This window comes from Barbatula barbatula, assembly GCF_947034865.1.
Source record: "Barbatula barbatula genome assembly, chromosome: 8".
Lineage (NCBI taxonomy): Eukaryota > Metazoa > Chordata > Actinopteri > Cypriniformes > Nemacheilidae > Barbatula > Barbatula barbatula.
Window position 1 is genome coordinate 11,962,567 of NC_136771.1, and position 26,465 is coordinate 11,989,031.

Here is a 26,465-nt window from a genome sequence, read left to right on the forward strand (position 1 = left end):
AAAAACAAACGTGATCAGTTACCGATATGCTCATTTTACAGTGGGCCATTATAAAATGTCTGATAATAGGAAGGTCACCACGACAATGTATCATTTGACTGGTCTTGTAATGGCAACACGTCACCGCCACCTGATTCGGTCTAAAATAAAACTAAGCTTTAAAGAATTTAAAAGAATGTCTTCTGTTCGGAGAGTCTTCTGTTATATTATGTGTACATAATGTGAAACTTACTGATTAATACATTTATTTATAAATGTTTTTAAAGTGAACACAATCACCTTTAACTCGCACCTGAAAAAATGATACACATTTGACAGGTGTTGCTGGTGCATTGCTCCCAGACACATTCATTGTAATTTTGGGTACAGAAGACTTTTGCAATCATATTTTCATTCCCATTCCACAGATGTTCCTTTAATTGACCACTGTAAGGTCATTTCTCATGAGACATGAGCTCTGGTGTTGCATCCATCTGGAGTTATTGTAAGCGATAGTCCTCTGACATCATCCTTTCCTGTGCTGTATTCTAAACAGAGGTCTGTGTGGTGAAAAATAGCTCAGGCTATAATCAAAGCTTCCCATGTCTCATTTATGTCTCATTTGCATTTCTTAAAAAGGAATAACTGTACATGCACCGTAATGCCAAAGAAAACAGAGAATTTTGAGAATGTTCATCGGCAAACATTGTTAAACATGTCATCAAAGCAAATTAGTGGAGTGTCAGCTAATGCTTAAAATAACACTAGTTCATTTATAACAAGTGTGGATACCCCCATCCTGTAAAAAGTAAATAAAATACTACAGAAACCATTCAAATAAGGCAATTCACAACCATGCATTGGTACTGTAATTTACCAAGTAGGACTGCGTAAATTATGTCACCCCATCACATCATTGATCGTAGCTGCCATGGCTACCACAGTGCTGTAACTGTAGCAGTGGTAGGTCAAAGGGCATTATAATAAACCACCTCAATTGAATTGCCTTATGGGATGGCTTGTGGATATCAGGTTTTCCTATAGACTGTTTCATCAGACGTGCGTGAACCTGACCCCACAGTTAACTTTTCTGTTTGTGTTTGGCTAGTTTCTTATAATATAAGTATAACTAACTTAATTTATGTTAATATGAATGTATATTATTATTTTATTGTATAATAATTGTATTACACAAATGAATGGTTAAATTTTGTTGTATGTTCATTTTATTTAATAAACAATTTGTTAAAAGGGTCCTGTGGTTTTGATGCATTTAAAGAAACTGTATTGTATGTTGACATCTAGCGGCTGAGCTTGGTATTGGGGTCTAAATTAAAATAAATTGGAGGGATGCATTTAGCCAAATAACGGTTCTCGGTTTCTTTTGATTGTTATCAGAAAAATCTACAGGCACTCTATTGTTTGTGAATGTGTACCGGAAGTTAAGGTGGGGTCACAAAAGTGCGCATGCGTAGTAAGGTTTGTTTATGTTGGTAAGATGAATCCGTCTATACTCACCCCCACATGCTGCGAGCTGCCTTTCCTGTCCAATCCGAGACCCTCACCCTCCATCACGCTAATCAGAGCTAATTCGCTACAACACACCAGACACACACAGACACACATTCTCTTTAGCTCATATCATTACAAGGCTAAAACAATGTTTAAAGCAGATCTCATCCCCCATTTACTGCCATAGTAGGGAAGATAAATACTAGGGCAGTAACTGGGGGAAGAGATCTGCTCTGAGATTCGTCCAGATATCTTCCTCTGTGTTTAGAAGAACAAAGACATTTATACAGGTTTGGAACAAATGATGACAGCATTTTCATTTTTGGGTGAACTATCCCTTTAAGTTTGGCAAAGCAACTTAAAGAAACAATTCACCCCAAAATTCCCTCTCATGCCATCACAGATTAATTATTTTCCTCAGTTAAACACAAATAATGTTATATCACAACGCAGTAGTTTCATGTTCTTATACAATACTCTTAAATTAATAAAGTTAATCATAATTCTAACCAGACACTAAAAATGACCAAATTTGCACAAATTCTCAATGTTAACTTCATCTGTCCAGAGACAGCACAATCCCTCTTGTGGCGACATGCTGTTATGGCAGTCATATAAGGCAAACTTCATGATGACCAGTATGACCAGATATGATTAACCCTTCTGTGAAGGCACCCTCCCAAAATATAATAAGGCAGCTTTAGTTTTATTATGACTGTGTAAATGTTAAGGGTGTTAACACATTGTTTCCATTTGTATATTTTTCATTGTCAATACACTACTGGATAACTATCCCATATTGTTACTTTGTGCACTTCCTGATGATGCTGATAAAAATGATAAAGAAGATCAGGCAAGAATGGAATTCATGAGAATTAAAATGACAATTAACACATAACAACATGTAACAAGTTATGTTACAGGCACAACAACAATGTCCTCTTCTAAAAATAAATTTTTTGAAAAGGTTAATGGATAAGTTTTTTGTCTACTACCATTGTACTGTTTGCATGTATGTATTCTTACTCACATGACCAGTGGTAGATTAAATCAACTATTACACTAATGGTGACATTTTTATACTTTTGCCTAGAGCCCCCATAACCCACAGGCCAATGTGATAGATGGTAGAGATGCGCCTGTCAAATGCATGCAGCACACGGCAGTTGTGTGTGTGTATGTTAAATGTCACTGTTCATTTAAGGGTTTGCTATTTCAGTCATGGCGGCCTGTGTTCTCTGCATCATCTTGTGTCTGGTCCTTACTTTGTCCTTCCCACTGTCTGTTAAATGTTATATAGGTGAGTTAAAATTATTTTTATTTTTTACAAGATGATTTACATGAACACCTACAAAAGTTATTTATGTTATTTGGTAAAAAAACTTCTCAACCAGGAGCACAACTGCTGCCTGTAAGATATACAAAATGCAGGTCATTACTGAAGTGTGTTATAACTCCTATTATTACTGAAGATAAACTGTACTGTACTTATTCACAAATATGAGGAAGATATATGTTTATACAAGTTTATATCGATGTAATAGCCAGACGTACACTGTAACACAACTGTAATTTTATAGAATTTACGGTTTTATTTGACATAATTTCACATATTTCTGTGAAAGTCAAATTACAGTCTGAAAACAGACTAATGTAATTTTACACTTTATTCATGAAAATATTAGTAGGACTTTATTATTATGAATATAATTTTGAGTACATTTAACCTTTTGTTAATTCAGAAATAAAGTAATAGCTCTTAGTTTCAAATATAAAATCTATTATATAATACTTGTTTTCTTTATTTTAACATCTTATAGATGCAATGGATTTTTGGTCTTATGTGTATATATGCAGATGGGCTGTTGGACTGACTATCATACTTACGGGTATAACTTTAATCATCCTTATCAACAGGTGTGTGGCACAGTTTTCATATAATGGGCTGAACAAATTACTAAATTATGCACAACTCACATTAAACAGAATACATTTTATTGATAAAAAAATATTATTTTATTTTTGAGTTGTAATTTATAGTTGTATAGAATGTGTTTATAGTTGGTATATAATACGTTTATATACCCCTTCATTAGATAAGCTATTTTACATAAAAAAAATTATCTACAAATATTCAACAAGACACAATAATCACAAAAAAACTCAAATGAATTAATTCCAATGCAAACATTTATATGCCCTTGATTAAATTACCCTTTACAAGAAGGTTGCATTTGTTAACAATGGGTTAATGCATTAGCCGACATGAACAGTGAACAATACTTCTACAGCACATCATCATTTTAGTTTCAGCATTTACTAATGATTTTTAAAATCAAACTTTGTAACTGTTAGAATTAGTTAATGCACTATGAACTAACTGTTTTGAAATCAGCTAACATTAACAAGGCTCAATACATGTTGAAAAATATTCTTCACTTTTCTGCATTATAAATATATAAACTTTTATACTGGATTTTTGGGATCATTGTGTCTTTGGGAGTGGAAGCATTTGGTACTGTGTAGTAGCATTTCAGTACAGCACTAAATAACAAAATACAATTCTATGAAGTATTGTTTTAATGATTCACATTTTGAAAATTGACATACCCGTTGGAGAATATATGACCCCAACTGAAAATTGAGAATCTGTCAATCATTTATACTTTCAACATGGCAAAACATAAAAATAACAAGGAAGAAAAAAAATCTCTTCATTGAGGCTTTTGAATAACAAAATAGCATATACACAATAAATATATCAACTAAATATTTTCCAAATGTTGTTTTTTATCTCAAAAGGACACTATAACAGAAGCTTGGGACCCCTCATGTGTTTTGCGCCAAATGCACCTTGTTGCATAATGTAGCCCTTCAGGATTATATATAATGCTATTACTCTTTAAAATAGAGTACACATTTCAACTGCAGTCATCTGGAGATCAAGAGACGATCTGAGCGGTTTTACTTTTCCCCATTCGCAGTTTTTTATTGTCAAATTACAATGAATTCTCTTTTAATGATGTATAAACCGATTTATCTAAATGTTTGTGCATTGGAATTTTAAATATGTAATGAGTGCAGACGGATTATTTCTGGAAAGGCCAAATATGATTGTATTTAAGTTTTAAATAAAGATACATTAAAAAAAGAAAAACGTATATGGAACATGTCTGTGTGAAACTTATTTCCAACAATATTTAAATGGCTATACACGTACAAGATCAAAACTCACAAGAACTTTAACACATACAGATGTTTCCTGTATGCTGACACAGGAAGCCACAGTGGAACCCACAGAAGTTATTCCGATTATTGGTCAATCAATGTGGATTTACACAGATGACTGTCTGCATATGTCTGTCCTAACACATATGATGTGTTTTTAAAAGATTACAAAAAGCCACCGCTGACCCTGAAAATTTTCACAGCATACGCTTTAGTTTTGACACTTTTTCCTTTCTGTGGTGTTCCGTGTTTTCTGACCCTCGGTGACACCTGTTGAAATTATTTTGGAAAACACTGACCCTTAAGGATGCTGTTCCAATGCTGACCTGCTGTTATGCAGCCTGATTCTAAAATACATTTTCTTCTCATAAATATACGCTCAGTGCCCCATTATGACAAAGTCAAAATTAAACAGAATTTTATGACTGGCTGTCATACTTACAGGTGTATCTTTTATCATTATAAGGTGTATATAGATACACATTTCTCATGATTCAATATGATTTCTCATTTCAATAATGATTGGTATATTGATGTATTTGAGGGATGTAATTTGACAGGTTACATCAAACCAGTGAGGTTTGTTTATGTTAACTAGAATGATCAACATATTTTGGTTGCGAGACGTTCATAGATAAAAACAACCAATTTAGAAAATAACCTAAAAAAATCCAAATAGTTTCTATTTTACAAGTAGAGTACAAAATACTCAAACATTCGTAACTGCCAATTTTTTACAATTAAAGTGTTAAGCTTTATAAGCTAAAATCTAAATATCAAGTGCTGAAAATAAATTCACATGGCGTGATGCAGCCTCCCGAGCATAAACAAAACAAAGCACGTCTGTCAACAGTAGTTTACTTAAAGACTGGGTAAAGAGAAATCATAGAATTTTTAAATAAATGTTATTACATATTATATATAATTGCTTAAACACGTTACAAAGACTCGTTTTTTCACCTATAGGCCCCTTTCACATGACGTCATGCATCTTCCATTCTACTGCAAAGCAGTGTATCGTTACTTCCGTTAGCGCCTCAGAATCGAGTTTTTCAAGTGCCTCGCACAGCTGCAACAAATATGGCTTAAGACAAGATTTGACAAGATCAAAAGCTAGATAAAGGACACAAATTCTTTGCTGAATAGTACATGTTTGATTATAAAGGTAATTGTTTTGTTTTCTTTTTGCGTAAGCGAAGTTGCAAGGATAAGTATTCGAATAAGTGTTCTGTCAGTCGATAACGTTACGAAATATTAACATGCCTGATACTTTTAACCATAGTATGCGCGCCTCAACTTCTATAAATGTTACTGCTTCAAAATAGAGACTATATGTGTCCCCCGAATATTACCACAAAGTAAAAATTTTGGCAAAAGTCAGAGAAAAAATCTGATCGTGATTAAACCTGAAGACAATGTAATAAACAACCAAAACCAATTTATAAAGTTCGGCCTACTTAATATTAGATCAGTAAATTCAAAGGCAGTAATTGTAAATGAAATGATCACGGACAACAGTTTTGATATACTCTGTCTTACCGAGACCTGGCTTAAACCAAATTAATATTTCGGCCTAAATGAGTGTACCCCACCAAGTTACTGTTATATGCATGAGCCACGTCCGGTTGGTCGGGGTGGCGGCGTCGCTACAATATTTAGAAACTTTCTTACTGTAACTCAGAGAACAGAGCATAAATTTAAATCATTTGAAGTGCTTGCGTTGAACATAATTATTCCTTACAAAAGTAAACCTTTGCTTTCTTTTACATTGGCTACGGTGTATAGACCCCCGGGTCCCTATACTGATTTTCTGAAAGAGTTTGCGGACTTCCTATCGGACCTATTGGTTAACGTTGATAAAATACTAATTGTCGGAGATTTTAATATCCACGTAGATAGCGCTACCGATGCATTAGCACTGGCGTTTACAGAACTACTACAATCTTTTGGGGTAATACAACACATTAAAGGACCCACTCGATTTAATCATACTAGACCTGATTATATCTCACGGAGCCGATCTAACCAATATAGATATTATGCCTCAAAGCGACGATGTCACCGATCACTATCTTATAACGGGTACTTTGCGCACGTCAGGAATCAGCCCTTTAACTCGTTATCGACAGGGTAGAACAATCACCTCCACTACTAAAGATAGCTTCACAAAGAGCTTGCCAGATCTGACTCCTTTAATAACCATACCAATAAGTAAAGAATCGCTCGATGTCATGACCAGGAAATTGGGTACTATTTTCTCTAATCCATTAGAAGCTGTTGCACCTACGAAGTCAAAAAAGATTAATGAGAAAAATATTGCACCATGGTACAGTAGCACCACTCGCGCCCTTAAAAGAGAAACTCGCAAACTAGAGCGCAAATGGATAAAATCTCAATTAGAAGTCTTTAAAATGGCGTGGAAAGAGAGTGCAAATTGTTATGAAAAGGCACTAAAAGCAGCAAAGGCTGAGCACCTTCGTAACCTCATAGAAACCTCCAAATCTGTCCTATGAATTAGCACCAACCATCGCTCCAAAACAAAGGCTTCAGCGTTTTTCACCTATAAAACAGGAAGATTTAATTCAACTTATCGCAACTTCTAAACCTACAACTTGCTTATTAGACCCCATACCAACTAAATTATTAAAAGAGCTACTACCTGTTGCAATTGAGCCCATTTATAACATTGTCAACTCGCCAATTAATCTAGGCCATGTCCCAGGACCCTTTAAGATGGCCGTCATTAAGCCTCTAATCAAGAAACCAAACTTCGATCCAAATGAACTTGGAAACTATAGAACGATTTCAAATCTCCCATACCTGTCTAAAATACTAGAAAAAGTAGTGTGCACTCAGTTGTGCTCTTTCTTACAAAATAACAACATGCACGAAAAATTTCAGTCAGGCTTTAGATCGCATCATAGCACTGAAACTGCGCTCGTTAAAATTACAAACGACCTGCTTATTGCATCAGATAAAGGTAACATCTCACTCCTGGTCCTGCTTGACCTTAGTGCTGCGTTCAATACTGTAGACCATAACATACTTCTAGATCACTTACACAATTATACCGGTATTGAGGGACAGGCACTACAGTGGTTTAGATCTTACTTGTCAGACAGACATCAATTTGTCCATTTAAATGGGGAATCATCCAATCTAACGCAAGTAAATTATGGATTACCTCAGGGATCGGTTCTGGGACCAGTGCTGTTCTCGATATACATGCTTCCCCTCGGAAACATTATTAAAAAACATGGAATTAGCTTCCATTGCTATGCAGATGATACTCAGCTATATATCTCATCAAGACCAGATGATTCCCCCCAGCTGTCCAAATTGGCAGAGTGCATTAAAGATATACAACATTGGATGACCTGTAATTTCCTTCTTTTAAATTCTAATAAAACAGAAATATTACTTATCGGACCAAAGACATGCAAAACAAATATTTCTGATTATAAACTGCAAGTTGAAGGATGTACTGTTACTCCAACAAATACAGTAAAAGAACTAGGCGTTATATTAGACAGCAACCTGTCATTTTGAAATCACATCTCAAATGTCACAAAAACAGCCTTTTTCTACCTAAGAAATGTTGCCAAGTTACGAAATATTCTGTGTGTTGCTGATGCGGAGAAGCTTATTCATGCATTTATGACCTCAAGACTTGACTACTGTAATGCGCTACTTAGTGGTTGTCCTGCATCATCAATAAACAAACTACAGTTAGTTCAGAACGCAGCTGCCAGAGTTCTAACCCTGTATTTCTAACCCAGAAAATACGATCACATAACCCCAATTTTATCAACCCTTCACTGGCTACCCATTAAGTATCGTATGGACTTTAAAGTTCTTTTAATCACTTATAAAGCCTTAAAGGGTTTAGCCCCTACCTACCTAACAGAGCTTCTATCACACTACAACCCATCACGCTCTCTAAGATCTCAAAATGCAGGACTTTTGATAATACCTAGAATATCTAAATCCACCAGAGGGGGTCAAGCTTTCTCATACGTAGCACCTAAACTCTTGAATAGCCTTCCTGATATTATTCGAGGATCAGACAAACACTCACCCAATTTAAATCTAGATTAAAGACGCATCTTTTCAGCCAAGCATTCACTTAAAGCAAATATGCTAAATAAACCACCAGGAGATGCTGACATTAGATATTATTTACTAGAATAATTGGATTTATTATATAACACACCATGTAGTGTGTTTTACCCTTTCTTGGGTTTTTCGTTTTTCCCCTGTAAAGCTGCTTTGAAACAATGCAAATTGTGAAAGGCGCTATATAAATAAAATTGAATTGAATTGAATTGATACTTAACAATAAAAGCAATCTTAACAATGTCTTGACCACTTGTATTTTCAGTCACTGTTGTTAAATTCTAGTGCAACGGCAAAACGGAAGTTCTTCTTCTTCTTTTTGCAAAACGGAAGTTATGATACACTGCTTTGCGAAAAGGTGAAAGTTGAATGACCCCCCCTAGCGGTAATTGAAAGTTGAGAAACAGAGTCATGACAACGATTGCTTTCCTCCAAGTGGTTTCAGTGGTGAAAGCCAACACGCCCCAGTCCTGACAATTTTTCCAAGATTTTGATAACTTAGTTTATTTACTTCAAATTCAAATTTGGCTGAGTGGTTAATAACACACTTTTCTGTTGTGTGACAAACTCAGAACACCAATTTTAATGTCACTTTACTCAGACTTTAAGATTGAAAGACAAACGAGACTTAAGCCGAAAAATAGCAGGCTTATATTGTTATAACAGGTACTGGTCAACGAAGAATTTGTATTCTTTATCTAGCTTTTGATCTTGTCTTAAGCCATATTTGTTGCAGCTGTGCGAGGGACTTTGTAAACTCTGGAGGTGTTAACGATACACTGTTTCGCGGCAGAACGGAAGATGAGTGACGTCACGTGAATAGGTGAAAAACGGTTTAACTCCACAAAACGAGTCTTTGTTACGTGTTTAAGCAATATACTTCTAACATTTATGATGTGTTTAGAAAATGATGGTTCTATGATTTCTCTTTACCCAGTAAACTACTGACAGACGTGCTGTGCTTTATGCTCGGGAGGCTGCATCACGGAGCGCTGTTTTGAAGTGTTGCCTTGTTAGTTTATTTTTAGCGCTTAATATTTGGACTTTAGCTCATAAAGCTCAACACATTAATTGTAAAAAATGGCCAGTTACGGGTGTTTGAGTATTTATGGTCTTCTAAAATATAACCTATTTGAATTTTTTTTAGGTTTATTTTCGGTTAGTTTTAGTTGGTTGTTTTATCTATAAAGATCTGACAAGTGTATAAACATTTTTATGTTTTCATGCAGTTCATGAGAAATGTGTAACTTTATACACCTTATAATAATGAAAGGTACACCTGTAAGTATGACAGCCAGTCATAAAATTGATATCAGAAATAATCTACAGGCAATCTATTGTTTGCAAATGTGTTCTGGAAGTTTAGGGAAGGGCAGTCCATGAATGCGCAGTAGCGTTTGTTTGTGTTGTCACTTCGAAACAATCCATAACAAAAATGAACACTAACATTTAAAAGAATTAGACACTTAAGATTATAATGTAAATGCTCAAAACAATTGTTCATGTTATTTCATGGTGGATTGGGCTCAAACTGTCTTAAAGTGCAAACTAAACAAAGATCTTCTGGGTCTTAAGACATTTATCTCCTGTGGACCCTCTTCAAGCCAAAACAACACAAACCACAACCGCAAGCATAGAAACATGTTTTTGTGTGAGGGGTGAATAACAACACTCAACGTGGTGTTCCACTTTCTTTTTGTACTCTTTAAAGCTGTTTTTTATGGTCTCAGGCCTCGGCTTTATATCTATCTAAGTGTCATAAAACACATGTGTATATATATATATATATATTCATATATACCTTGATTTTTGTCATGTAGGTGCAATCCTTCTGTAATAAAGGTCTGGTGAGTTTAAATGCTCTTGCTAGTAGGATGCCTGACTGGGAAATGTTTGATATCTTTAATAAACTGGCCTTGAAAGTTATGAGGATATGAGAACCGAGAACCTGGCTACAGAAGACAGAAAACTGTCAATGCTTGCCCCGGCTCCACCCAATCACAATGGAAAATCCTAAAGGGTATTTGAATTATTAGCTTACTTCCAGAGGTGGCAGCAAGACCACATTTATTTGATCAGCCTATTTCAGAAAGACCATTCACCTGCAATCCTATGAAACTCCTCTTTGATGGCTCTCACAGGAAACTTAACAAAAATGTATAAAAAGTGCTTGAGAGCGATGCACACTTTTCTTACTGCTCTGCATACAGTTGCCTTGCTAACGCGTTCTGCATCCCCGGTGTTATAAAGAAAGCAACCATTAGCAAAGAAGGGGGCGGAGATTGTAACAAACCTCGGGTTTGTGAAATAAAACCTGCTCCTGACCAGGTTAGGTTCACAGAGTAGGTTACTATGGTTACTCACTCCAAGTATAAGATACCTTGATTTCTGAAACGGGTAAAACAAGAAGTGTGCTCTAAGACACATTACAGGAATATTTATTAGTAGACAGGGAATGTTACTTAATTTACAATTTATTAGTCACATACATCACTGCCCTCAAATGTTACTGTATTTATTACCTTTAATTTCAAACTTCAGTCGAGTGATAGATCTGGCTAGAAACTTTCATTTAATTATTCTATTTCATTTATCTCAACAATCAAATCAATAAACGCAATTATTACAACAATAAATCTGGAGCAGTCACGTGTAAGAAGAAAAGTTTAACATGCTATATTATACCATGGTCAGTCTCAACGCTGGATTCTTATTAGCCGGAAGGTGTTGTGCATTTAAACAGTTTAATGCACAAGTAATTCCAGTCTAGTTCGCATAGACATATCATATTTCCAAAATCAATGACAGTTTTCTCTATTAATTGTGGCACGACCATGACTGTTTTCAAATTGTGTGCTTCATTTCGGGTGCTTTTTCATCTCCATGTCATGCATTCAAATAATTCCCCACAAATTAACGTGACATGTAACGTTAGTTAGGTTCTTGACGCTAACGTTAAACTATGCACGATTGCACATTCAGGGACCCAAAAACAGCTAAGAAAACATTTGCACACAACTAAGAGTAAATTTTATCTTTAAAGATCATTTTTTGCATACTCCGACTACCTCTAACTGTCTCTTACTCTCCGCCATCTTCCCATGTGGGGGGCATCACGTGCTGCACAGCGGTGTAGTTCGAGGCTGAAGCTCCTCTTCGCTGGACATTGAAGCTCCTCCTCGCTGGGCGTCTAGCGAGGAGGAGCTACAAGAAAGCTCTGCAGCGAGTAGCCTCTCGAAAAACACGCAATACTACAATAGAGGGTATGCATTGGCGTTACCTACCCACGTGAACACGCCACCTCGAGTGCCAGACACGTTTCCCTGAGTGGTAAACCACACAGCAAAATTGCTGAGTATAGGAGACAACAAAGAAACCGGGACTAAAACACACAATTATTTGCTGAAATAATGGACTCGCCAGCGATCATTACGGCTTCCCTACGACTTACAGAGAAATCAGGTGTTTCTGGACAAGGAAATGTTGCGTGGAATTGCATTTCCTTCTATTGTAAGTAGTCATTTTGCTGAGTGTTTTGCCACCCAGGAGGGGACGCTCCGGCGTGCTCACAGTGACGACACGTCCATATCTTCTATAGTCTTAGAAATGCGTCCCCAGAATGGAATTACACCCCATGATGGCGGTGTGAGTGCACGTTCGCTTCGGAGCTGTTCACCTTCAAACTTGCATATTAGTGATTCTTAGTTACTTTAAGTATATTCTTGAAGATACTTTAATGCAGTGTCGAGTGCACAGTGTTAACTTATTGTTAAGATTGTATCGTGTTAAATTCTCGCATATTAACGATACACGTGGGAAAAACCTCGGCTAACAGCATCGCTAGCATACCACAACTACGGCATCATGCAGGTAGAGGTACCGACGGATAATCCGCTTGTGAACAATCTACACGACTACCGCGTGGCGGATGCTCCTGTGATTTCCCTCGGGGACCCAGATTTTCCCCCTCTCCCCATAACGCCCTCTAAACCTCCTGCACCAAAAAGAATGAAGCCGCCGTACAGGAAATTGTACAGAAAATTTCAGTCATCTTCAACACGAGAATCGACTCTCTGGAAAAGAGTGTGGAGAAAATGATTTCCAACAATACACTGAAGATTGAGGGGCTAAAGAAGACTGTTGATTTTGCCTGCACCGAGATCCTTGAAGTGAAAGGTAAAGTGACACACATTGATGACCGAGTCAACGTGGCGGAGAGAAAGACGAGCCTACTGGAACAATGAATTGCTGAGCTGGAAATATTAACTTCACATTATTTATGCAAAAATTTAACTTGATTGATGTATGGAGATTAAACAATCCTAACATAAGTGCTTTTACTTGGAGTAATAAAAATGCCACCAGACGTTCACGATTGGACTATTGGTTAGTTTCTGATCATTTGAATACTGATAAAATATCAGTCAATATCATCACAACCCCATTAACAGATCACAATGCAGTCTCCATCTTTATCCCCTTGCACTCTGCCCCCTCCACAAGATGCAGGAATGCTTACTGGAAGCTAAACAGTTCACTTCTAAAACACGTTGAGGTAAATTCAGTCATTAAAAATCTAATATTGAAATTTTGGAATAAAGCAAAGTCGGAGGGTGCTTTTGGTAGCAATTGGGAACTTCTGAAATTTAAAGCTGGACAATATTTGAGGAATTATGGTAGTATCTTATCCAAAAATCGTAAATTGGAGGAAGAAAGAGTGGTTTCTAAAATTATTTCCTTGTACCAGAAGGACCCTGCAGATTTAGCAGAAGAGGAACTTAAACTTAATGAGATTTACTCCAACAAAGCAAAATGTGCCTTTATAAGGTCAAGAAAAAGATGGATTGAAGAAGGGGAGCAGAACTCTACCTATTTTTCGATTAGAAAGATATCAAGGGAAATCTAATTTAATCCAGCAATTTAATATTAATAATACTATAATTGATAATCCGAAGAGTATAGCTGTTTTCTGTGCGGACTTCTATAGAAATCTATACAAATCCAAATATTGCCATCAATCAACTTCTGCTTTCTTAGACTCTTTTTTCGTCACTCCAATTTCTCAAGATGATAGGAAACTCTGCGATGACCCTATAACCTTGCAGGAAATTACATTTGCAATTGGTCATTGTAAAACTAACAAATCTCCTGGAGTTGATGGCCTCTCTGCAGAGTTTTACACAAGATTTAGCTCCCTTTCTACTTGTAGTAATATTAGAAAGTGTTGGTAATGGTTCTCTACCTTCTTCGCTGACACAAGGCTTAACTACGTTAATCCCCAAACCTAAGAAGGATCTTCTGTTTATAGATAATTGGCGACCTATTTCATTACTTAACACTGACTACAACATTTTTGCCTCAATTATTGCAAAACGATTAAAGAATGTTTTTGACCCTATTATTGATGAAGTGCAATTAGGATTCATGAGAAATAGACACATCTCGAACAATATTCGGCTTTGTTTAGATATAATTGATTATTCATTTTTATGTCCTGATGATAGCTTTATCTTGTTTTTGGACTTCTATAAAGCCTTTGACACAGTAGAACACAACTTTATATTTCAAACTATTGAGAAATTTGGTTTTGGTGATTTCTTTTGTAAAGCTGTTAGAACAATGTACTGTAAAGGCAATAGCTCTATTAGACTTAAAAACGGGACCTCGCCAAGATGTGAGCTGCAAAGAGGCATCCGTCAGGGCTGCCCTGCCTCCCCGTACCTATTCATTTTATGTACTCAACTTCTTTCCACTCACATTAAAAGTAGTGCTCTAAAAGGAATTTCAATTGCAGAAAAAGAAGTTATCCTCACCCAACTAGCAGATGATACTACGTCATTTAAAAAAAATGCCAGCCAAGTGCCAATCGCTATCAAAACAATAGAGTTATTTTCCGCAGCCTCTGGACTTCCCTTAAAGAAAGCGACATCTCCCAGGTCTGTTGCATACCAATCAAAGATAAGATCACTTATCTAGGGATTACTATAATGAAAAATGAGGAGGAGAGATGCTCTGTTAACTTTAATTTGATTAGTGATAAGACAAAGAAAAAGCTAAATCAATGGCTGCAGAGGGATTTTTCCTTGAAAGGTCGAGTATTGTTGACAAAGGCAGAAGGTTTATCTCGTCTTACATATGCATCTCCCTGTTTGTCAACAAAAAGCTCTGTGATTCCATTGATACGTATCTTTTCAATTTTATTTGGAAAAACAAGACGCATTATGTGAAAAAGTCTGTAATTATGAACACATTTGAACGTGGTGGTCTAAACTTTGTTGATTTTACAACCCGTAATAATACGTTTAAAATAAATTGGATTAAACATTTTCTAAAAAATCCCACTTCTACATGGAATTTTATACCTAATTATATTTTCTCTAAGGTTGGGAGTCTAGAGTTTTTACTTTTATGTGATTATAAAATAGAAAAGATTGCCTTAATATTATCTAATTTCCATAAACAAATGCTTCTAGCATTGTCATTAATCTACAAACATAATTTCTCCCCACATAGGTGCTTCATCTGGAATAATCATCTTATTAAATTCAAGAATAAATCCTTATTTTATCAAAATTCGTTCAATAATAACATATTACTTGTATCCCAATTATTGAATGATAATGGGTCATTACTGAATTATTCTGAACTCCTTCACACTTTTGGCATTCCAATTACCCCAAGAGAGTTTGCAATCGTTATGGATGCCACCCTTCTGGTATTTTAACTCTCTTAAAAGGGGCTGGAAAACCAGATTGCCTACCAGCTTTGGACCCTAAGTTGACCTTAGTTGGTAATATATGTTTCGTTACTACAACGAGGAACAATAATTGTAATATTCGCTCTTTATTCCAGAGAGATGTAACCAGCATCCCTAATGTTCTACCTTATTGGTCTAATTTTGTTGACAACCTGAATTGGGGGAATATTTGGAACCTTCCTTACAAATACCTCCTTACGAATAAAATAAGAGAAGTTTCTTTCAAAATCAAAATCCATTTATGATTCAAGGAATAAGAAAGCTGCTAAAACCATTCAGTTATGCTCGTTATATGTTTAATGTTTTCATTTGAAATTCCCCCTGGCTCTGCTCTTGTCTACTATTTGTTGTTTTGTATTAATGACTTTATTTGTGTATTTTACTGTTTGTATCATAAAGATCTAATAAAGATTTTAAAAAGGCTATCCCGGAAGTAAGCACTGAGCTGGTTTCCTCGACCAAAAAAAAGCCTATGCTTTTCTCCAACAGACTTTTAGGTTCATGATGTTTACACGTTTTGTCTATCAAGATAATCTTTACAACTTAACACCACGCAGTAACAATCGGCAGAAGTATAAAGCTAACACAATGCTATAAACAGACTACACTTAAAGGGTTATGAACCCTCCCCCTTTACAGCTGCAGTCTACCTAAGTGGTCACCAATCTTTTGAAAGCAAGGCACCCCCTTTGTAGTGTTTTTTTCCCCCGGCACCCCAAAAGTCCACTTGTCTTTCATTTCTGAAAGCTTTCCTAAGTAATACACAGTTTGCTATTGTTCCAGCCTTACTCGCATCCATGACGAGCGGCAAAAGAAACCAGCGATGGTCCTGCATGGGAGACTTCTGGTACGTATTCTGTTTTTCTTTCATTTATGCATCAAATTACTATCAGATGCCATGAACGCCACTCGCTGAAGGGTCAGATAAAAACACACCAGGTGCTGTAATGAATAATTAGGAGAAATGTAGTTTCATTAGTCAAGAAAACACAGTCTCATGAATCATTAGGAGACACAGACGCTTCATCAATGTACTAAATTACATCGCCACGTCACATCCTTTGAAGTTGTCCAAATGAGGACTTTAAACCCGGAAGGCAAAAATAGCACAAAAGCTCCAAATTAACTAGTTGCTAACATTGTTTTCTATGATGTGCAACACAACCAAATCGGTAATGCAACAACCATCTCGGCTAACATCAAAATAAATGTTGTTTCATGGGGCTTTAAGGTCGCTCGATATCAACTTCACCACCACCAAGCCTCCGGAAACTCTTTCAAACTTTATTAAAAATGCGTCTCTGGTAAGTAATTACTCCGTGAAGGAATCTGCATCTTGAGATATGTCATGTTGCATTTTTTGTGAACTTTATTTGCGCGATGATGACAAAGGAAGTAGTCACTTTTAGCAACCGCTGTTTTAAGATACAATAAGGCTTTTAAAAAAATCACAATCAGTGTTATAATTGGTGTGTTTTATGTGATAGAATAAAATGTAAAAAAAACGTATACCACAGTTACCACAGACCTTATTTCGATCGATTTGCCAAAAACCCATAGACTTTGGAGCGATGGAACCGGAAGTCCTAAAATGCTAACTCGTATCCGAGCCTCCCTATTACATCAGAGCTATGTAAGCGGAAATTACTCAGCTAGCTGAGATTTAAGTGGAAGTACATCATCGCCCCCGATTAATTTTAATAATTACAAAGACATTCTGATTATTAACTGAACAATGTGTTTATTTTAATGCCAGATTCATAGTTTCACATTTTTTTTAAAAAAGTAGTTGAAACATAATCTGTTTTATGAAGAGACTTGATTTTATTTTAAATATACCAAACAAAAAAGATTATAAAAAATTAAAAAGGGCCAGTGGCAAATCAGCGTCGCCAAGGCAACGGCGCAATCAAGCCAACTCACCTGCAGATCGTCACCACCTGGTCCCCATTAAGCGCACCCTTTCCTCTTTTTCCTCTGTTTTAAAAAGGGTGAGCTTAATGGGGACCAGGTGGTGACTTGTTCTCCACAGAGAGTCCTTACTAACCTGTGATATTTTTTCTGCTCTACACAGAGACCAGCGGGTGACGAACCTACACTTTATCCGACTCGGCGCAACGTCTGATTCGACGCAACTTCAGAGTCCATGCAACGTCCGTTGCTACACAACGCCTGCACGACTTTCCACATTGAAGCACGAGCACCCACATGACTTTGCTGGACTGAGGACAAGCTATCTTCCCAATGGCCTTCTCTCCGGGAGTCACCTACAACACTCTGCATATACTATAAACCACCCTCCGGGCTCAAATTGTAAAGTTCTGTGTCTGTCTCGTCTCTGCCTGCCACAATAGATTACGTCTACTTTTTTTGTCACAATTAATTTTGTGTTTAATTTGTCTGAAGATGCCCAAATAAATAGTCTAAAATAAACTTTCCAAGACATTTAGGCAACATTATTGCAAAAATACTGATAAACTATAAAAATATAAATTGTATACCTGAGAGCATACTGTATTTATTAACTCTTTCCTTACCAACACGTATGGTTTTTGAGCTTCCAACTAATTAAGAGATCTCCAAGGAATACATTCTTCAACATCCAGTTCTCTTCTGATTTGCTGTGTGCATGCAGGTGTTATGTGCATACTGTAGACATAAATGTTACTCATGCTATCTCTTTGCAAAACTAATGCAAACACTATAAAATGCAGGGTTATTTTCAAGCCTCTGTTATTTGACCCAACTTTGGGTTGTCAATAAGCCATCAGTATTTTAGAGTGAAGACAAATTCTAAGAAAAACTACATGTAAATGCAACATATGATCAAAGGAGGTGAAATACAAGTTAAGAAGTACAATAGAGAACCAAATGGGGGAGTGATGTCATAAGGAAACTGAAAATCTTCACTTCACTTTTGCTGTTTGCCTACACACATTTGCACACACGCCTAAAAAGTGAGTGGCTCGCTTTGCGAATGACACTTTTTTGAACACGTCCTGTCTAATTGAACACCTTTAATCATGGGATACTGCATCTTGCAATATATTTATCACCTGGTTGCATGTGTTACACTGCTATTGCTATATTTCAGTGGAAACCTAAATGGTAAGTATTAACTTAAAGTATATACTTGGTGAGTATTTGATCAATGTGGTTCTACTGGCAGTACTATGGTGTGTTTAACTATACAGCGCATAGAACCTGACATAACAGAGTTCATGTTCGGTGTGCATTTGGTCAGCTGAAAATAGGAATCATCATTGCATTTCATTGTGTGATCTGTGAGATAGAGGGGGAAGTCGTCTTTATATACATTTTTCTATCTTCATTTTTTAGGGTCGGAGCCCTTATGCATGACATCTATCAAAGTACCACGAAACACACAGTTTAGTGCTTCTGTAATGACAAGGTTAAACATAAACTGTACTGTAATTATAAAGAATTGTCAGCAGTACCCAACAGTCTCATGGTGCAAAATCAATGAAAATGACTGTAAATCCTTAAATCACTCTAAAGACATAAAAACAATGTGGACGAATAGCACACAGTACGCGGGGATCGCATTCCTGACATTTCTGAACATCTCCATGAAGGATGCAGGATTATACAGATGTAAAAGCCAGAATTCTGTAAGTCATCATATAAATGTCACAGTGATCGGTAAGTAACAGTATCTCACAGTAGTTTAAATGTCAAGATAAACAAAACTCAAGAAGGACATGTCTCCAAAAGGCAATGAGAAATAGATATTATGTCATTGTGAAGAAACTGTATTTTTCAGAGAGAATTATAAAGATTTAATGATTATTTAACTTAAACATATACATCTAAATAGTGAATTCAGATAAACTCTTGGAGTGGTTTCTTAATTTTCTGTGGCTGTATATACCACCCAGTCTTATTTTATATATATATTATAGATTTTTCACAAAGTCACACTTTTTAATACCTATTTATTAATATCTATATCATATTTTATTTTGGATGTTTAGAGTTGATAGGGATGTTCACATTTGAAACAACAAAGAAAGGACATGAACATCACATTACAGTATATTTTTTGACTGTGTTTGGGGATTTAAGTACTGTGTTAGTCTTCTGAAGGTAAACGGGGTAATTCATTTACTAAGGTTTTCTGAAAGAAAGATCAAAGCAGAATTATTTTATACATTCTGAGTACATGTAACGTTATGTTGAAGCAGAAACTCAGTTTCCATATATATATTTAGTCTGTTTTACATATTTTTCTACTATATCTGCAAGTGTTTCTTTGGTAATGCTTTAGATTATGGCCCGCAACGTACCGCATCATTTAACAGAATTCACAGTATATTGTGTAACATATTGTAACAAAAAGTACCTCTTTAGTACATATCTGTAGGTAAAGTGGAACAATGTGCAAAGTTTGGGGAATAAAGTCAGGAACATGCATACTGTAGACATAAATGTTACTCATGCTATCTCTTTGCAAAACAAATGCAAACACTATAAAATGCAGGGTTATTTTCAAGCCTCTGTTATTTGACCCAACTTTGGGTTGTCAATAAGCCATCAGTATTTTAGAGTGAAGACAAAATCTAAGAAAAACTACATGTAAATGCAACATATGATCAAAGGAGGTGAAATACAAGTTAAGAAGTACAATAGAGAACCAAATGGGGGAGTGATGTCATAAGGAAACTGAAAATCTTCACTTCACTTTTGCTGTTTGCCTACACACATTTGCACACACGCCTAAAAAGTGAGTACGGCTCGCTTTGCGAATGATATTTTTTTGAACATGTCCTGTCTAATTGAACACCTTTAATCATGGGATACTGCATCTTGCAATATATTTATCACATGGTTGCATGTGTTACACTGCTATTGCTATATACCAGTGGAAACCTAAATGGTAAGTATTAACTTAAAGTATATACTTGGTGAGTATTTGATCAATGTGGTTCTACTGGCAGTACTATGGTGTGTTTAACTATACAGCGCATAGAACCTGACATAACAGAGTTCATGTTCGGTGTGCATTTGGTCAGCTGAAAATAGGAATCATCATTGCATTTCATTGTGTGATCTGTGAGATAGAGGGGGAAGTCGTCTTTATATACATTTTTCTATCTTCATTTTTTAGGGTCGGAGCCCTTATGCATGACATCTATCAAAGTACCACGAAACACACAGTTTAGTGCTTCTGTAATGACAAGGTTAAACATAAACTGTACTGTAATTATAAAGAATTGTCAGCAGTACCCAACAGTCTCATGGTGCAAAATCAATGAAAATGACTGTAAATCCTTAAATCACTCTAAAGACATAAAAACAATGTGGACGAATAGCACACAGTACGCGGGGATCGCATTCCTGACATTTCTGAACATCTCCATGGAGGATGCAGGATTATACAGATGTAAAAGCCAGAATTCTGTAAGTCATCATATAAATGTCACAGTGATCGGTAAGTAACAGTATCTCACAGTAGTTTAAATGTCAAGATAAACAAAACTCAAGAAGGACATGTCTCCAAAAGGCAATGAGAAATAGATATTATGTCATTGTGAAGAAACTGTATTTTTCAGAGAGAATTATAAAGATTTAATGATTATTTAACTTAAACATATACATCTAAATAGTGAATTCAGATAAACTCTTGGAGTGGTTTCTTAATTTTCTGTGGCTGTATATACCACCCAGTCTTATTTTATATATATATTATAGATTTTTCACAAAGTCACACTTTTTAATACCTATTTATTAATATCTATATCATATTTTATTTTGGATGTTTAGAGTTGATAGGGATGTTCACATTTGAAACAACAAAGAAAGGACATGAACATCACATTACAGTATATTTATTGACTGTGTTTGGGGATTTAAGTACTGTGTTAGTCTTCTGAAGGTAAACGGGGTAATTCATTTACTAAGGTTTTCTGAAAGAAAGATCAAAGCAGAATTATTTTATACATTCTGAGTACATGTAACGTTATGTTGAAGCAGAAACTCAGTTTCCATATATATATTTAGTCTGTTTTACATATTTTTCTACTATATCTGCAAGTGTTTCTTTGGTAATGCTTTAGATTATGGCCCGCAATGTACCGCATCATTTAACAGAATTCACAGTATGTTGTGTAACATATTGTAACAAAAAGTACCTCTTTAGCACATATCTGTAGGTAAAGTGGAACAATGGGCAAAGTTTGGGGAATAAAGTCAGGAACATTTTAAAAATATTTATACTGTAACTGTAAGGACTGTCTGTCAACTGTATATTTGACCTGAGTTTTGACTTTAGGATTAATTGAGATTTTATTGATTTTAGCATTGCATTATAAATAATTTATTTTAGTTATGAGTTATTTTGATGAGTTTTAATGGGTAAAATGTGCAAAATCAATGCTGATCTTTCTAGACTATAATCAAGTATTTAAAAAAGTATTTAGTTTATATGGCATGCAGTTCCCTCATATATATATATTTTTTTTTACATTTTCCTTACTGTTACCCCTTATTCTCCAAACTAAACATATTGTTCCCCTTTATCTACAGATATGTACTGTAGAGGTACATTTTTGTTACAATTAGTTACACTGTAAATCCTGTTTAATTATGCGGTACATTGCGGGCCGTAATAGAAAGTGTTTCCCTTTTCTTTTTATCTTTCATGTCTACTTTTCTAGCCTAATTAAGTTCTAAACCACGTTTGTGCTGATTTTCTCTTCGTGATTTTATAGATTCAACTACTCAGCATGTGTTTAAGTACGGGGGGTTTTGGCATTATGTCAGTATTGGCCGCTGGACTGTCGGACTGTCAGTCATACTTACAGGTTTATCTTTCATCATTATAAGGTGTGTGGCTCATGACACATATCATGAACTGTTTAACATAACATATACATTCAATAATAATTACGTGACAACATTTAATTTAAATGTTTCATCAGCATTTCAGTGCTGTTGATATTTTAACAATACAATTTAAATAGTTTAATATTAAATTTAAATATATTTTACAAAATTGTATACTTCAAGCAGATCCAAATCTAGGAATGACAAAAAAGAAAATAAGGTATATTTATTTACGGTCTTATAGAAATAAAAGGATACATTTGTGAAACTACTTTTTTTAATCTTTTCTTCATGTTGTTTTATTATCTCAAAAGGGCATGGCAACAACCTCTCTTGATCCTTCACCACCATTTTTGCCAAATGCTGATGATGCTCATAGCAACATCTCTTCATCTAGTAACTATGCCAACATGGAGCACCTGTAACGTTTTATTAAGATCACCTGTTACATTTTAAATACGAATGAAAGACTATTGAACTCATGCCGCAGCCATCAGTTATGTTTTGTTGTTCTTGATGGTTGTTACTGTTCTTTTTTTCCCTCTGCTACCAAATTTTTCTTAGATCTGTAATTTGGCAGTCACCACCATTTTTACACCAAACATTTGTATTTTGTTTCGTAATATTTTTTATTCCTATTTACCTAGTTTAGTATTGGTTTGTTTAAGTTAGTGGATGTTTTATTTAGTTTCTTTCCTTTTTTTTTAAATATTCATTTTGTTGTCTTGGGTAACTAACAATTTAGAAAAATATCACTTTACAACTTGTCTATACACAAATAATATAAAATAAGTGATGCAGTATCTTGTCTCTGTAACATCTCTGTCTGATTATTACACAATCACTTTATTTGATAGAAGAACCAAAGTTTTGCGTCCCCTAATATCACTATAGACATTTTGAAATGGGATGTACTGTTACATGTTTAATGTAAAATGTGCTAACTGAACAAGGCATGAAAAACATAAAATGTATCCAAAATGAGCAAGGTTTTTTATAAATAGAGAAGTAGAATAGAAAACAATGTAAAAATAAAAAACTTCAACCATTTCTTGAAAATAAATTACCCAACTTCATATAACTCAAACACTACCACAACCTTTTTAACACTGGCGATTTTGCTGTGTAGCCTTTGTAAAAAAATATGCTGATTAAAAAGTGTCAAGTTATACACTTATCTTAATGATTCAAGATATAATCCTTTGTGAAAATATTTCGTTTAAGGTCCAGAGAAATAAAATGAAAATGCCTATTTTTTCATGTAATATTGCAGCGTTTATTGTAAATAGTTTTCAATGTGGGTCATTCTCTTTTAAAAATACATGTGCCTCACACATTTTTCCTCTAATGATTATCCATCTTAAATGACTTATGTTAGACGGCTTGGGCAGAGCATCCGTTAACTCCTCCCCTTCAACGTCATTCTGCTGCCAGTTCCATTTCAAAATGCAATGGCTGTTTTGATACATCCAATCAAATCGCAGAGAAAGAGGAAAGCCACGCCCACTATATAGAAAATCAAAATTTGGAAGTAAAAACGATCGCAAAAGTAACATAGGTTGAAGTATATTAAAAATAAATAAATAAAATGAATGTATATTTAAATGTTAAATGATCATTGGGGTTGGTGCTTGGACCACTACTTTATTCCATCTACATGACATTCTTAGGACCCATCATACTGGCACATGTCTTCTCGTATCACTGTTATGCTGACGACACCCAGATCTACATCTCGTTTCACCCTACCTCACTGAGCATGCGGCACAACTCCTTGTCCATGCCCTGGCAATCTCAAGGTTGGACTACTGCGAATGCTCTCCTTGCTGGTTGTTAACAGGATGACCCGAGCAATGGGTATGGACAGTGACCAAAGGCTTTTGAGGTAGAAAGAGATTGATTTATTGTTTCCTCTTCTCCAAAGTGCAAAAAGAATCCAGCAAAACAGTGTAAAAAAGTGACAAAAACAAAAGAAAAAATAACCTGTACAATATCTACAGGCTTGTTCAGCTAAATCCTATGGACCTGATCAGCTTCTATAGTTTCCAGTTCAAACTGTCTTTACAATACACACCAACCTACTTCAACCACCACCTTGAATGAGTTTTTGGGAGCCATTTTATATTCTAGGCCCCGCCCTTGGATCATACCATGTTCAAGAAAATGGAGGTAGGTATACTAAGTACAAATAACATTCAAACATTCTAAATTATTAAACCAAATACAAGCTAATAAAATAAACACACACACTTTCACATATAACTAACCATACACCACATATGCATATAAAAACTAACAAATTACTTTTACAGGTATGGCCCTGGTAGACAAAACAGCAAACACATCACATGGGCACCAAGAAACAAAGTAAATCAATTTACAGACATTAAACATATATTCATTACACCAACACATTACAAGTCCATATTTGTATGTGGGTAAATGGGTCTGTGTGTGTGTGTATAGTCACAGTCTCAATGTAGCACTGTGACACTGGTCTTCCTGCAAAGGCTATCAAACCACTTCAGCCGGTTCAAAACGCAGCAGCACGCCGTGTCTTCCAACAGCCTAAAAGGGCTCATGTGACACCCCTGTTCATCTCTCTCCACTGGCTACCGGTTGAAGCCCTTATCATATTCAAGTCACTGTCTTTAGGACTATCACTAGATCTGCACCAGCTTACTTTCACACCCTCCCACACTCCTACACCCCATCAAGAACCATGCGTTCTGCAAACGAGCGCCGCCTTGTATTGTCTTCTCATTAAATCTCTTTCCCGCTCATTCTCCTCCACAACTCCTTCCTGGTGGAACATTCTTCCTAACCACAACTCCCACTACCTTCAAAAAACTACTTAAAACCCACATCTTCTGTGAATACTTGACAGACTAATGAAAAAAACACTAACCCTCTGTCATGGCAGACAAGGACAGACTCAAATGCGGGGAAAATCAAACAGTTTATTTTGACAAGAAAAACACTCAAAGATTCGACACCAGGAACAGTCTGAGTCGCCACAGGAACAGGATGCACAGGCAAAAGACCCTGGCCGGGTTGAGATGAGACGTGACCACGGGCTTGACCCTGGATACATGGAAAACAGGGTGGACTCGACCAAGAGTAGGAGGAAGCCTGAGCCTTACCGCCACCAGATTGACGACCTTGGAAATACGGAATGGTCCAATAAACCTGAGGGCCAGCTTACGAGAGTGCCCCCTGAGAGGAAGGTCCTTGGCGGACAACCATACCCGTTGACCACATACAAAGGCGGGAGGAGAAGTCCGGTGACGGTCGGCCGCAGCTTTGGTCCTTTGGGAAGTCCAGACCTAGACCTCTCTCGCCCTCGTCAAGGTGCGACGGCAACGCCAGGCGAACGCCAGAGGAGAGGGAACTGCAGCATCGAGTTCCTGGGTGGAAAAAAGAGGAGGTTGAAAGCCAAGAGAGCACTCAAATGGAGACACACCTGAGGAATGCACTTTCTCATCCTGATTGGTACGCTGGGACAAAACTGCGCCTATCCCGACATTGGACGTATCGACCCCAACAATGGATCTGGAACACAGAGTACAGGTGCAGAGATAAATCAAGACTTAAGTTTATCAAAGGCTACCTGTGCAAGAGAGTTCCAAGAGAATGGGACTTTGGAGGAGGTCAATGCTGTGAGTGGTGCGGCCACCTGACCTAACCCCCGGATGAAGCGCCTGTAAAAATTGGCGAACCCCAGGAATCGCTGTAATGCCTTGCGAGAGTCGGAACGGGCCAATCTGCGACAGCTTTGATCTTCAATGCCTTGGGGGGAGATGACATGACCAAGGAACGAAATAGTATTGGAGTGGAATTCACACTTCTCCGCCTTGACGAAAAGTTGATTCTCTAGAAGCCGCTGGAGAACCTCTCTAACATGTTGGGTGTGTTCCTGGAGAGAAGGAGAAAAAATTGGGACATCATCCAGGTACACGAAGAAAAGCGATTAATCATGTCCCCCAACACATCATAAATGAGGCCCTGGAAGACAGCAGGAGCATTG

The 26,465-nt window shown here is 36.3% G+C and overlaps 1 long non-coding RNA gene across 1 annotated transcript; it reads left to right on the plus strand.

Annotated features, from left to right (window-relative positions):
- Positions 1-22,319: 22,319 nt before the first annotated feature.
- LOC306897595 lies at positions 22,320-23,240 on the plus strand. The gene is made up of 3 exons (XR_013787023.1): positions 22,320-22,438; positions 22,625-22,658; positions 22,753-23,240. It is a non-coding gene; the product is annotated as an uncharacterized lncRNA (long non-coding RNA).
- The last annotated feature ends 3,225 nt before the right edge of the window (positions 23,241-26,465 follow it).